This window comes from Macaca thibetana, chromosome X (assembly GCF_024542745.1).
Source record: "Macaca thibetana thibetana isolate TM-01 chromosome X, ASM2454274v1, whole genome shotgun sequence".
NCBI classification, from domain to species: Eukaryota; Metazoa; Chordata; class Mammalia; order Primates; family Cercopithecidae; genus Macaca; species Macaca thibetana.
The window spans coordinates 139,092,282-139,108,188 of record NC_065598.1 but is presented as its reverse complement, the minus strand read 5'-3'; positions in this window follow the sequence as shown (position 1 = coordinate 139,108,188).

The window sequence follows — 15,907 nt, the reverse complement described above, 5'->3', positions numbered from 1 at the left end:
AAAATAGAAAGAATAAATAAGACCTACTATTTGACCACACAACAGGGTGACTATTATCAATAATAACTTAATTGTACATCTAAAAATGACTAAAAGCATGTATAATTGTATTGTTTGTAACACAAAGGACAAATGCTTAATAGGATAGATACCATATTCTCCATGATGCGATTATTACAAATTTCATGCCTGTATCAAAATATGTCATGTAACCCATACATATATACACCTACTATGTACCCACAAAAATTAAAAAGAAAAACAGAAAAAAAAACCCCTAAAACTGTAAACTCATACTGGGAGATGAGAGAAGTCACTACAGCTGAGAAATGATAAATGAGGTAGGGTTAACAGGTAAATACTGGAGTGAAGAGAGCCTTGTGGATGAGCCTAAGGGAAAAAATAAATAAAACTTTTTCAAGAGTCCACTGTGTGTGAGAGGCACTCAGACACAGCCAGTGTGGCTAACTGCAGAGTGAAGGTGAGAGATAAATGAAAGAGAAGGAAGGAATCAGGATATACAGAGACCTAAAGATTGTATTATCCGGCTCGAAGGACGGTAGTTTTGGGCCGGGCGCGGTGGCTCACGCCTGTAATCCCAGCACTTTGGGAGGCCGAGACGGGCGGATCACGAGGTCAGGAGATCGAGACCATCCTGGCTAACATGGTGAAACCCCGTCTCTACTAAAAAGAAGTACAAAAAACTAGCCGGGCGAGGTGGCGGGCGCCTGTAGTCCCAGCTACTCGGGAGGCTGAGGCGGGAGAATGGCGTAAACCCGGGAGGCGGAGCTTGCAGTGAGCGGAGATCCGGCCACTGCACTCCAGCCTGGGCGACAGAGCGAGACTCCGTCTCAAAAAAAAAAAAAAAAAAAAAAAAAAAAAAAAAAAAAAGAAAGAGATGTATTCTAATTTGTAACCTAATTTAGAATTTCTGTAGTGATTTAATTTTGGGGGTGTCACGTGATCAGATTTTTCTTTTGCAAAGAACAATCTGCAAAAGTGAAGAAAAGAAGCCATGGTAACTTATTCTTGAATTGTGGTGGAAGATGAAAAAAGATAGATACATGATAGTTAGATGATAGATTGATAGATAGAGTGATAGATGATAGATAGATAGATAGATAGATAGATAGATAGATAGATACCTAGATAGATCGATCAATTTTGTAACTATTTAGTAGGTGTAGTCAAAAGGATTTGGTGTTACATAGGTGATATGAGGTGAGAGTGAAAATATCAGAGTGACATTTACATTTCTGGCTTTCACACCTGGGTAAATGGAGTCAACATGAACAGAAAAAAATGAACACTGGAAAAGAACAGGTGCTGGGAAGGGGAGATCGTATTTCATCTTGGACATATTGAGTTTAAAGTACTTTTGATACTTGAGTAGGGCTCTGCAACAGACTGCCTGAATTGGAATTTAAGGGTAGCCACTTGTGTAACCCAGGGAAGGTATTTAACACTGCTGTGCCTTAGGTTCTTGATCTGTAAAACATAAATAATGATTAATAGTAACTTCATATAACTATTGTAAGGAATAAATACAAAGGGCACAGAGGAGAGCTGGTACTTGTTATGTACTCAAAACATATTAGCTGTTTTCATTTCTGTTTACTATTATTATCTAAGAGGAGATGTAAATTAAGTAGTTGCATATAGCAAGGTTCAGCTGAGAAAAAGCATTGCAACTAGATATTTACTCTTATTTTATATTGTGAAAATTTCAAAATATTTACAAAAGTAGGCAGAAAACTAGAATAAGCAACATGTATGCATACTGCATCTTCAACAAAGATCAATTCATAATCAGTTTTATTTTATGTATATGCCCACATACTATATCTCTATCCAGAATCATTTTGAAGCTAATTCCAGATATCACATCATCTAGTCTATCAAGGTACTAGTATATATGATGATATGCTTTTGAGTGTCAGCTGCATACAGAAAGGCAATGGAAATCCAGGGAGTGGATATGATTGCCAGAAAGGCAAGTAAGTGTAGGGTGAGAAGACAAGAAAGACTTGAAACATTCCAACGTTGGATGGCTGAACAGAAGAGAGTGGGACTACAAGGAAGCAGATAAACTGTTTATAAATATTTTATTGGCTGCGTATTTCCACAGACTGCTATCCTGATTACCTATTTTTGTACCCACACACTGTTGCACTGCATACACTCCCATGCAGAGGCATCCTATAGGTTATGCATGTTTCTAGTTGATTAGCTGTAACTTCACAGCTTTTTTTGCTTATTACAGAAAAATCATACTACACTTCCCTGGTTAATTCAGCCTTCCCTTCTTCTATATTTCATTCATTTTTCTCTCTCCTCACACTTCCAAAACTTCCCCCTCCTCCTCCAATTTCATGCTCAGATGATGACTTTTCTTCATACCTCACTGGACAACTAGGTCAGTTAGAAGAAAACTTTCCTAGATGTGCTCCACCACATTCACCCAGCTGCTTATTGTCTTTGAAGAATGCGGTCCCAGGTATTAGGTTTTTGCCATTACTTTTAATGAGAAAAATAATGGCAAAAACAGCAATTACTTTTGCATCAACCTAATATCTCACCATTTGACTACTAGATGCCACATGTTTCATTTCAGTGCACCATCAATATTTACCTCTCTACAGAATTATTCACATCAGCACAGGAACATTATTATTTTTTTTAGTTTCTTCCATTTAAATCCACAAACAGGCAAAAAAAAAAAAAAAATGCTTTTCCTGATCCTCTTGCAGTTACTGTCACATGTCCTTTTTATTCTTTGCAGGAAAACCTATTGTAAGAATATCTATATTCACTGTCTCCAATTCTTCACCTCCTATTGCTTCTTTTTTTTCTTTCTTTTCTTTTTTTATTTATTCTTTTAATTTTTTATTATACTTTAAGTTCTAGGGTACATGTGCACAACATGCAGGTTTGTTACATATGTATACATGTGCCATGTTGGTGTGCTGCACCCAGTAACGTGTCATTTACATTAGGTATATCTCCTAATGCTATCCCTCCCCCTTCCCCCCACCCCACAACAGGACCTGGTGTGTGATGTTCCCCTTCCTGTGTCCAAGTGATCTCATTGTTCAATTCCCACCTATGAGTGAGAACATGCGGTATTTGGTTTTCTGTTCTTGCAATAGCGTGCTGAGAATGATGGTTTCCAGCTGCATCCATGTCCCTACAAAAGAAATGAACTCATCCTTTTTTATGGCTGCATAGTATTCCATGGCATATATGTGCCACATTTTCTTAATCTAGTCTGTAATTGATGGACATTTGGGTTGGTTCCAAGTCTTTGCTATTGTGAATAGTGCTGCAATAAACATATGTATGCATGTGTCTTTATAGCAACATGATTTATAATCCTTTGGATATATGCCCAGTAATGGGATGGCTGGGTCATCACTTGCCATCAGAGAAATGCAAATCAAGTCCAAGAGATACCATCTCACACCAGTTAGAATGGCAATCATTAAAAAGTCAGGAAACAACAGGTGCTGGAGAGGATGTAGAGAAATAGGAACACTTTTACACTGTTGGTGGGACTGTAAACTACTTTAACCATTGTGGAAGACAGTGTGGTGATTCCTCAAGGATCTAGAACTAGAAATAATACCATTTGATCTCCTATTGTTTCTTAAACCCCCTTCACTCAGGCCCTTGTCCCCAGCATTCCACTAAAACTGCTCTCACCAAAGTCACCAGTGACCTCAACATTTCTAGAATCACTAATAGTTTCTCTACTTCACCTTGACTCATCAGCAATATCTGACTCATTTGATCACTCCCTCCTTTTTAAATATACTGTCTTCACTTGTTCTCCAGGATGCTACACACTCTTCATTTTCATTTTATATCACTGAATGTTCTTTCTTAATCTCTTTTTGGGAAGTTTTGCTTGTCTTCAGCCTTTTAATGTAACACTGACTCAGGGTCCAGTCCTTGGTCTTTGATACTCAATTGCTTGGTGATCTCATCCAGTCTCATGTATAAATCAGATGCTTCATAGACAGCTTGAACTTAACAAGTTTTAGGAAAAAAATCTTGGTTTCCACTCCCTAAATCTACTACTCTCATTGTCTTTTACGTCTCAAAAAAATGGCAGGTCCATTTTTCTAGCAGCTCAGGCCGCCACATGGAGGTTATTTTGACTCCCGTCTTCCATGCCGCACATTCAATCCATTAATAAATTCTGCTGGCTCTACCTTCAGTTATACCCAGAATCCTACCACTTCTCTCCATCTGAACTGTTACTGCCCTGCCCTGAGAAACCATTACCTTTCAGTTAATTCACTGGATTAGTTTTTAACTGCTTGCAGCAATATTAGAGTTGGGGAGGGGCATACCTCTTCTGGCCTTATGCCTGGGTTCCATGTTAGGATTAGTCGGTCTCTGTATGTGGGCTTGCATTTGAGTAAGAATAATCTATGAGGAACACTGAAATCAAGGTAGCCACTGTGTACTCGGGGTAGGGATTGCTACTAAGCCAATAACGAAGAGGCAAAGATCAAATTCTTGATTAATTCCGGCAGATAATTCCAACTGGTGGCATAAAGAGGATGAGTGAGAACTTATAATAAGTGGCAAGAACAAGGCCTGAATGAAGGGTGCCCTATTTGTGGGTAAGGAACATGTACACTTGGGGAGAGCCCCACCCAGAGGAATTCCTATGCAGAAAAGAGTAAAAATCTGGGTTGGCATTTGCAGCGACTTATGAATAAGACAAGGCAGAAGTAAATAATGTCCTGTGTATGATTGGAGGAATGATAGAAATTCTTTAATGAGACAGGAGCAGAGTCATTTAGGACCAGCTTTGGGGAGGGGATTCCTTTGAGATTGCATGCAATATTCTTTGCAACTGGCCTTTCGGGTCACACTTAGAGACCTGCCATTGAAATCCTGAGAGTATCTTTAAACATATCCCAAGGAAGCACAAAGACTGAAGGAAAAAAGCTCAGTGTATTTGAGAGTAATTCATTTTCTTTATTTAGACTGTTGTCTCTTTATAGAAGTACTAATGTGGCACTCTTTCCAGCAAAATTTGAGGGTATGAGAATTCTGATACCGAATTTTGCCCTTTAGGTCAGGATGACTCCATAAGGCAAAGAGAATGGATCTAGATTCCAAGACATGTTTTTGCAGAGGTTAAGAGCTACTGTTGGATCCTGCACTGATTTTTTTTTTTTTTTAAACAGAGTTTATCATGACAGCTTTCTCCATTAAACTATGGCTGGAGGCACTGAACAATGCCTGCTGTGCTGGAATGTTCCAAGAGAGAGCCCACTGAGAGCACTAGCAATGAACAAGTAATAGTATTTGGGCCAATTCTGTTGCATTCTGTAGAAAATTACAAGGACAAAGTTGTCTTGTTGGCATTTTGAATGAGTGTAAGCAGTGATTCAAAGTATTTTTCTACAGTTAATATTTGCAAAAACTTGTTAACAATTTAACTATCTTCCTTAATAGCCAAACTAATTAAAAGTGAGCCTTTTCCTTCATATGATGAATTACTCATCCAAGGTAAGATAATAATAATGTTGATGGCATTTACAGATAATTCTATCACCAGTGGGAAGAAGAAAAGCTAAATATCAATTCTTCAAAATGTGACAGAAGTAAACAACTTTTAGTCACAAATGTTAGCATTCATATTTTTTATATTTCTAAAAATATTTCTCAAATTATATGAAATTTTCAGAGAATGTAATTTACTCTTCAACAAGTATATTTTATTTACACATTATACATATTTTTCTTTTAGATTTTACTAAAATATGTTTGTTACTATACTATTTTAATAAAACCAATAATTTATTATGAATAAGGAAAGAGAAAGAAATATGAAACATGCACCAGTTAATGAAGCCTTATAGGCAATATGTTCCTTCTTGTGAAATTGGTTTTGTGTAATATGATTTCTCATAATTAAAGTGTTAATTGTATTTGTAATAACTTTTTGAGATAGTCATCATTAAACCTATTTTATAACTAGAAGAATTGAGTTATGAAAAATTTGATTTTTTCACAATGTCACAACAAAGTTAAAGTTGTAGCCTCAGGAATAGAACCTCAAGATGTTGATGTCTTGCTTCCATATAGCAACACACTATAGTATGTGTTTGTATGAATTTGTATTTGTGTCTTGGGGGTTGTTTCCTAATATTGTAACTTTAACTAATTTTACCCTTTAGGAAGGAGAAAAATAATGTCTCACCTCTGTTTACATTCTGTGACCCAGTATGTGACTATAGGTATGATAAGAGTAGATATTCCCATAATAAGTTGGCAGAAGATCCTGGGAAATAATTGTTTCAAGAGTTTTTCCAAGGACAGGATCCAGCGCTTTCTCAAGGGTACAGCGTGTCCAAATAACTCTCATTGTACTGATTATCCTAAGTTTTAGTCCCAGGGCGAATGTCCTAGCTGTGTCAATAAATTGCTCTGTAATTTTGAGTAACTCACTGAATCTCTATTGTTCCTTTTAGCACAAAAATCAGAGAATACTTAGATTCTATGCAATGGAAAGTGACATTACACAATGCTGGCTTGAAGGTATACTGACAGTTAATCCGAATAATTAGTTTTATTTTAATTGTTCTGGGATCTTAAACCAATACACTTTCTTCCTCTGCCTTGCTGCTTCTCTTTACATAAATTTATTTAGATTACCTCAGGGTTCATGACCCACACAATCCTGATCAGTCTAGAAATATTTACTCCTATGTTTTTTTAGCTGTGGCATTTACCTTTCTAGACACTTTGCAATTAGTGGTGGTTCCTCCTGTGGTTGATAATGTTATTGCCACATATAGTAGCATTGAGAGAATATTGGAAGGGAGCCCAGTGATTTAGTCCACTTGAATCCATTATCAAGGGTTTTTAGGGGTTATATAACCCAGTTCCTCATAGTTATAGTCCCCTGTTACAAATTAACCATCTGGTTTGGTAGAAGCTGCCTTTAAACTGTTTTTCATTTGGCCTTCGTGCCAAATGTTGGTTCCCATGGAAATGATTTAAAACATGCATTAAAATCTGGGAATGACTGTGTTTTCTTCATCTAAGGGCTTCCATTGTCTTTATAACATCAAAGTTTTTCCTTTTATTGATAGTTACATAATTGTCACCTGTTAAAGTCACTACCAGAATAGGTAGGGATGTAGGGGCATGAATCCACCATCATAATTTCTACCTTCCAGGATTATAAATGTATAATTATGGAGCAAACATATAGAACAAAATAGCTTATCTGTTACAATTAATGAGTAAAATATTTACCAACTGTACATAAAAACACAATATTTTATAAACAAGTATTTTAGGGGAAATTCTGAAGGACTAAAATCCCCCATACTCTTAGAAAAATTACTTGAGCAGAGCTGTCTAAGGTAAAATAAATTATTTTTCATTGACCAAACATCTGTTTTTCAAACTGTCATGCCCTTTAGCTTTCATATTAGTAGGTGTTAGTGCTCTAGTACCCTTAACCTTTTCACCAAGTAGCTCTTCTGGTAAAAAAAAAAAAAAAAAAAAAAAAAGTGTATGTGAAACCCTAATTTAGGTATCAGAATATCTTCTACACTTGACATATGAATATATAGTCAAACTCAACTGTTGGAAGTCCTCTAGTAAGCTAGAGCAGCAGATCAATTCCATTATCACACCAGTATCCACTTTCAGGAAAGTTACTGGAATTAAAAGCAAACACTTAATAACTAATAAAGGTGTAAATGTAATTTATTTGGTATGCAGTCAGATGATCTGCAAATTAAGAGCAAAAGAGAAACAAATGGAAGAGTACAGGGGGATAAAAATGGTTTAATGTGGGACATAGACCTGTTTTAGTTAATATACACATGTGAGAGAGGACCTCATTTATCAAGACTTTGAGGGATATGAACTAGCCTATAAATATATTTTTCATAACAAATGAAATATGTTATTTAATAATGGTATTGATAGTAGTACTTTAGGCTTTTACTGTGTTTGAGTTATTGTGGCGAGCACTAGCCATACATTAATTAATTAATTAATTTTTAAATTTATTTTTTATTATTATTATACTTTAAGTTCTAGGGTACATGTGCATAACGTGCAGGTTTGTTACATATGTATACTTGTGCCATGTTGGTGTGCTGCACCCATCAACTCATCAGCACCCATCAACTCGTCATTTACATCAGGTATAACTCCCAATGCAATCCCTCCCCCCTCCCTCCTCCCCATGATAGGCCCCGGTGTATGATGTTCCCCTTCCCGAGTCCAGGTGATCTCATTGTTCAGTTCCCACCTATGAGTGAGAACATGTGGTATTTGGTTTTCTGTTCTTGTGATAGTTTGCTAAGAATGATGGTTTCCAGCTGCATCCATGTCCCTACAAAGGACACAAACTCATCCTTTTTTATGGCTGCATAGTATTCCATGGTGTCTATGTGCCACATTTTCTTAATCCAGTCTGTCACTGATGGACATTTGGGTTGATTCCAAGTCTTTGCTATTGTGAATAGTGCTGCAATGAACATACGTGTGCATGTGTCTTTATAGCAGCATGATTTATAATCCTTTGGGTATATACCCAGTAATGGGATGGCAAAACCACAATGAGATACCATCTCACACCAGTTAGAATGGCGATCATTAAAAAGTCAGGAAACAACAGGTGCTGGAGAGGATGTGGAGAAATAAGAACACTTTTACACTGTTGGTGGGATTGTAAACTAGTTCAACCATTATGGAAAACAGTATGGCGATTCCTCAAGGATCTAGAACTAGATGTACCACATTAATTTATTTAATTCTAATAACATACCTTGAGGTAGATAATATCACTATCTCAATTTTACAGATGAAGAAACAGGAAGACAGAGTTTTGGTGTCTTGTCAAATATCCCTTGTCTAGGTATATGGTAGAAGTGATAAACCTGGAGTCTAGCATTTCTCTCATTTTGCTGACTCTCATAGAGCCTGCATCTCCATGTGTAGCCATTTTGAACAGAACCAGAACATTCTTCCTAACCTTCCTTAAGAGCATCACCAAACATTACTTAACTTTTCTCTGATGGCTGAGAAATCACTTTTTCTGAGAGACCATCCGGACTAATCCAAACATTCCCTATAATCCTTGTTTATCTTACTCATTACTGGGTGCCTAAATTCCACAGACATTTATCTCCACGTAGCTTTGTACATAATTTAATCTTACCGAATACCCATGCTTCTCTGATCTTCCGAAATGTTCCACTGTGCAACTGAAACTCACAGTTCTCATTCAGATTTTCACTACAATTAATCTCTTTCTATATTTTCTTCATCTTCTTGGTCTAAATGAAAGCTGGCTTTCTACTGGCAATGCAGACTCCCTGCATCCCCTCTCAACTAGTGAGTGATTTTTGCTTTCTTCTTGTCATTTCCCTTCATACTCTGTAGATTTTATCAGTTGGTGTTATGAACTGAATATTTGTGTCACCCAAAAATTCATTTGTTGAAGCCTTACTCCCTAATGTGATGAAATTTGGAGATGAGTCATTTGAAAAGAAATGTTCATTTTGATTAGGGTGGAGCCCGCATGATGGGCTTGGTGTCCATTAGTGTCCAAGAGGAAGAGGCTGGCATGGTGGTGTTTATCTATAGTCCCAGCTTCTGGAGAGTCTGAGAAGGGAGGATTGCTTGAGCCCAGGAGTCTGAGACTATATTACACTATAATCACACTTGTGAATAGCCACTGCACTGGAATCTGGGCAGCATAGTGAGGCTGGTTCTATAAAGAAAATAAAATTAGAGGAATACACACCAGATTTATTTCTGTTTCTTTCTTCATCATGTAGAAATACAGCAAAAAGGCAGTGGCTGTTGAAAGTCAGGAAGAAGGGTCTCAAGGGGAATTTGAATCAGGCAACACCTTGATTTTGAACTTCTCAATCTCTAAAACTCTGAGAAATAAATGTCTGTTGTTTAAGCCATCCAGGCTATGGTATTTGGTTATGACAGTCTGTCTTAGTCTGTTTGGGCTGCAATACCAATCCACCCCATACTAGGTAATTTATCAATAGTATAAATTTATTTTTCAAATTCTGGAGGCTGGAAGTTCAAAGTCAAGGCAGTAGCAGTTTCAGTGTCTAATAAGGGCTTGATCTCTGCTTCCAAGGTGGCACCTTGAATGTTGTGGCCTCACATGGCTGATGCAATGGAGGACAAAAAGGGACCTAGCTAAGTCTCTCCAACCCTTTCATAAGATTGCTAATCCCATTCACAAAGTCTCCTTCCTCATGACTTAATCGCCTCCTAAAGGCCCCACCTTTTATTATCACATTGTCATTTAAGTTCCAATATATGAATTTTGCTGGAAAACATACATTCAAACCATAAATCAAACTTGAGTTAAGATATCTGGATTTCTGATTTATTTTTATGTCTACCATACCTTCTGTCAAGAATCTCAGTATAGATCGTACATCTTTGATATCTAGAGTATTTCCATGGGTATTTTATTCCACCTCACTCCAACTACCCACTACCATAGAAACACTCCAGATCTTATCATCAGAGATAACAGCTTCAAAGCCCAAACCTCTATTTCAGGACCCCTCTTTCTGAACAATGCTACCATCTTTTTAGCTCACTTGTAGTACCTCCAACACCATTTATTTTAAACCAACATGACTTTTAATTGATTGATTATACCACATTTTGTTCCATTGCTCATTCTCAATCGTGTGCCACAAGTTCCCTTCTTACCCAGTTTATATAATACGCGAATTCATTAAAATCACTCTATTACGTGTGCCCTTCACTCCCTTATACCTCTGTACTCTGTCTGTCTTGCCAGTTTCCCACAAACTATGAACCTACCCCTGAGCAGTTCAGTGTTGCCAGAGGAAAGCACATAATTGGGCACTCGACATTGTCTGGGAATCCTGATGCCTTTCCCAATGTATTTATTCCCTTGCCCTTCAAGAAGAGTGTTTTAAACTTTTCCCCTCTTATTAAAACTCTCTTAGCTTCTTCCACTTTTACCTTTCAACTAAAGGTCTCACTTTTTATTTCACCAAGACAGTAGAAACAATCAAAAAAGAAATAGCTCTCACATTCTCACCACCAAGCCTATCAACCTAACAACACCTGCATCCATATATACTGCCCTTCAAATTGTTATACCAGACAAATATCAACTGACATATTCCTACTTGGGCCGTGGATCCCCATCTTCTCTGCTATACTCAAAGACTTTGTTCCTACATTTCTTCCAACTTTCTCTACTTTATGATGAATTTCCTCATTCTTATTAGATAATTCCCATCAATAATACCACTTCCTATTATAATTAGCTCCTATTTTTTTAAAAAATGAAAAGACAAAGCCCTCTGTTAGAACCCACATCCTTTTTATCCCTAGATGCAAGACACTCTTCCTCCTGATTTACCTACTTTCCCTCATAATCAAAACTCCTATGTCTTACCACCCACAGCTTCCAGGTGTTCTTCTTCACCACTCCCTTGAAACCACATCTCTCAAGATCACTAGTGACCTCCACCATTCCCAGTTTTTTCCACTTACGTTACTCATCTTTTCAGAAGCAGTTTACAATATTCATCACTCACTTATTCTTAAATTTTTTCTGTATTTTGGAGGCCCCACAATTGCCTTGCTTGCCTTTCAGCTCACATGTTATTTCACTTTATTCTCTCTTGTTGTCTTTCCTTCTCTTTCTAATCTCTAAATAATGGAACATATTTCATGAACCATCCTGTTTTTCTTATTCCATATATATATATATATATAAAAAATCATCCAATCATCCAATACCATGGTCATACACACACACACATATATATTTTTTTTATTCATCCAATACCATGGTCACACATATGCTGTAAGAATGAATTCATTTTATGAATAGATCTCAAGTCCAGTGACTACTGACATCAAGATTCACAAATCTAACTGCATATGCAGTATCTCCACTTAGAAGTCTAGGAGACATTTGGCTTTTGATATGGTTTGGCTCTGTGTCCCCATCCAAATCTCATCTTGAATTGTAATCCCCACATGTTGAGGAAGGGACCTGGTAGGAAACAATAGGATCATGGGGATGGTTTCCCCCATGTTGTTCTCATGACAGTGAGTGAGTTCTCATGAGATCTGATGGTTTTATAAGTGGCAGTCTCCCCTGCACTCTCTCTTTCTCACCTTCCACCATATAAGATGTGCCTTGCTTCCCCTTCACTTTCTGCCACAACTGTAAGTTTCCTGAGGCCTCTCAGCCATGTGAAACTATGACTTAATTAAACATTCTGTCTTCATAAATTACCCAGTCTTGCCTGGTATCTTTATAGCAGTGTGAAAATAGAATAATACAGTCTTTGACATGTCCAAAAAAGACCTATATCTACACTCCAGTTCCAATCTCCCATCCCAGTATTTTCCATCTTTGTCCTTTTACCATTATACATGGACTTGATTTTTCAAAAAACAAAACAAACAAACAAAAAAAAACGTTTTTAGGTTCAGGGGTACATGTGCAGTTTTTTATATAGGTAAGCTCATGTAATAGAGGTTTGTTGTACAGATTATTTCAGCACCCAGATACTAAGTCTAGTACCCAATAGTTACTTTTCTGCTTCTATCCCTCTTCCCACTCTCCCGCTAAGAACATAACTAAGCATGGAGGTGAAAAATCTCTACAGTGAGAATTACAAAACATATGGAACCAAAAAAGACCACCAATAACCAAGATAATTCTAATCAAAAAAGTACAAAGCAGGAGTCATAACACTATCCATCTTGAAGCTATACCATAGGGCTTTAGTTTTTTTCTAGTTCTGTGAAGAATGTCATTGGTAGTTTGATAAGAATAGTATTGAATCTGTAAATTGCTTTGGGCAGTAGAGCCATTTTAATGATATTGACTCTTCCTATCCAAGAACATGGAATATTATTCTATTCGTTTGTGTAATCCCTGCTTTCTTTGAGCAGTGTTTTGTAATTCTCATCAAAGAGATTTTTTGCCTCCCTGGTTAGCTGTATTCTTAGGTATTTTATTCTTTTTGTGAAATTTGTGTCTGGAATTCCATTCCTGATTTGGCTCTCAGCTTGGCTGTTTTTGGTGTATAGGAATGCTAGTTATTTCTGTATGTTGAATTTGTATCCTGAAACGTTGTTTAAGGTTGTTTATCAACTAAAGGAGCTTTTGGCTGAGATATGAAGATATCTAGATATAGAATCATGTCATCTGCAAGCAGGGGTAATTTGACTTACTCTCTTCTTTTTTGGATGCCCTTTTTTTCTTTATCTTGCCTGATTGCTCTAGCCAGGAGTGCCAACACTCTGTTGAATAGGAGTGGTGAGAGAGGGCATTCTTGTATGGTGTCGGTTTTAAAGGGGAATGCTTCCAGTTTTTCCCACTTAGTATGATGTTGGTTGTGAGTTTGTCATAGGTGGTTCTTGTTATTTGAGGTATCTTCCTTCAATACTTAGTTTGTTGAGTTTTCAATAAAATATGTAAAATTTTATTGAAAGCCTTTTCTGCATCTATTGAGATGATCTTGTAGTTTTAGTCTTTAGTTCTGTTTATGTGATGAATCATGCTTGTTGATTTGTGTATGTAGAACCAACCTTGAATCTCAGGGATGAAGCATTCCTGTTTGTGATAAATTAGCTTTTTGATGTGCTGTTGGATTTGATATGCTAGCATTTGTTGAGGATTTTAGTATTGATGTTCATCAAAGATATATCCCTGACATTTTCTTTTTCGTTGTGTCTATGCCAAATTTTGGAATCAGGATGATGTGTGTCTTATAGAATGAAATGCGGAGGAGTCCATCCTCATCAATATTTTGGAATAGTTTTGGTAAAAATTGTAAGAGCTCTTCTTTGTGTATCTGGTAGAATTCAGCTGTGAATCCATCTAGTCCTGTACTTTTTATTTTTTATTTATTGGTTTGTAGGCTATTTATTACTGATTCAATTTCAGTTTGTTATTTGTCTGTTCAGGGATTCAAATTCTTCCTAGTTCAGTCTTAGAAAGATGTATTTGTCAAGGGATGTATCCAGCTCTTCTCGATTTTGTAGTCTGTGTGCATACAGGTGTTTATAATAGTCTCTGATGGTTATTTTATTTATTTAAGGTCAGTGGTTATATCTCCAGTGTCGTTTCAAATTGTGATTATTTGGGTTTTCTCTGTTTTTTCTTTATTAGTCTAGCTAGTCATCTATCTTTTTTATTTTTTTAAGAAAAAGCATCTATTGGCTTTGTTGATCTTTTTTTTATATATACTTTATGTTCTAGGGTAATGTGCACAACATGCAGGTTTGTTACATACGTATACATGTGCCATGTTGGTGTGTTGTGCCCATTAACTCGTCATTTACATTAGGTATATCTCCTAATGCTATCCCTTTCCCCTCCCCCCACCCCACAACAGGCCCTGGTGTGTGGTGTTCCCCTTCCTGTGTCCAAGTGATCTCATTGTTCAGTTCCCACCTATGAGTGAGAACATGTGGTGTTTGGTTTTCTGTTCTTGCAATAGTTTGCTGAGAATGATGGTTTCCAGCTGCATCCATGTCCTACAAAGGACATGAACTCATCCTTTTTTATGGCTGCATAGTATTCCATGGTGTATATGTGTGACATTTTCTTAATCCAGTCTGTCACTGATGGACATTTGGGTTGGTTCCAAGTCTTTGCTGTTGTGAATAGTGCCGCAATAAACATATGTGTGCATGTGTCTTTATAGCAGCATGATTTATAATCCTTTGGGTATATGCCCAGTAATGGGATGACTGGGTCAAATGGTAATTCTAGTTCTAGATCCTTGAGGAATCACCACACTGTCTTCCACAATGGTTGAATTAGTTTACAGTCCCACCAACAGTGTAAAAGTGTTCCTATTTCTCCACATCCTCTCCAGCACCTGTTGTTTCCTGACTTTTTAATGATCGCCATTCTAACTGGTGTGAGATGGTATCTCATTGTGGTTTTGATTTGCATTTCTCTTATGGCGAGTGATGATGAGCGTTTTTCCATGTGTCTATTGGCTGCATAAATGTCTTCTTTTGAGAAGTATCTGTTCATATCTTTTGCCCACTTTTTGATGGGGTTGTTTGTTTTTCTCTTGTAAATTTGTTTGAGTTCTTTGTAGGTTCTGGATATTAGCCCTTTGTCAGATGAGTAGATTGCAAAAATTTTCTCCCATTCTGTAGGTTGCCTGTTCACTCTGATGGCAGTTTCTTTTGCTGTGCAGAAGCTCTTTAGTTTAATTAGATCCTGTTTGTCAATTTTGGCTTTTGTTGCCGTTGCTTTTGGTGTTTTAGATATGAAGTCCTTGCCCATGCCTATGTCCTGAATGGTATTGCCTAGGTTTTCTTCTAGGGTTTTATGGTTTTAGGTCTAACATTTAAGTCTCTGATCCATTTTTTTTTTTTTTTTTTTTTTCCTTTTTTTTTTTTTTTTATTATTATACTTTGAGTTCTAGGGTACATGTGCATAACGTGCAGGTTTGTTACATATGTATACTTGTGCCATGTTGGTGTGCTGCAACCATCAACTCGTCAGCACCCATCAACTCGTCATTAATTTTTGTATAAGGTGTAAGGAAGGGATCCAGTTTCTGTTTTCTACATATTGCTAGCCAGTTTTCCCAGCACCATATATTAAATAGGGAATCCTTTCCCCATTTCTTGTTTTTGTCAGGTTTGTCAAAATCAGATGGTTGTAGATGTGTGGTATTATTTCTGAGGGCTCTGTTCTGTTCCATTGGTCTATATCTCTGTTTTGGTACCAGTACAATGCTGTTTTGGTTGCTGTAGCCTTGTAGTATAGTTTGAAGTCAGGTAGCATGATGCCTCCAGCTTTGTTCTTTTGGCTTAGGATTGTCTTGGCGATGCGGGCTCTTTTTTGGTTCCA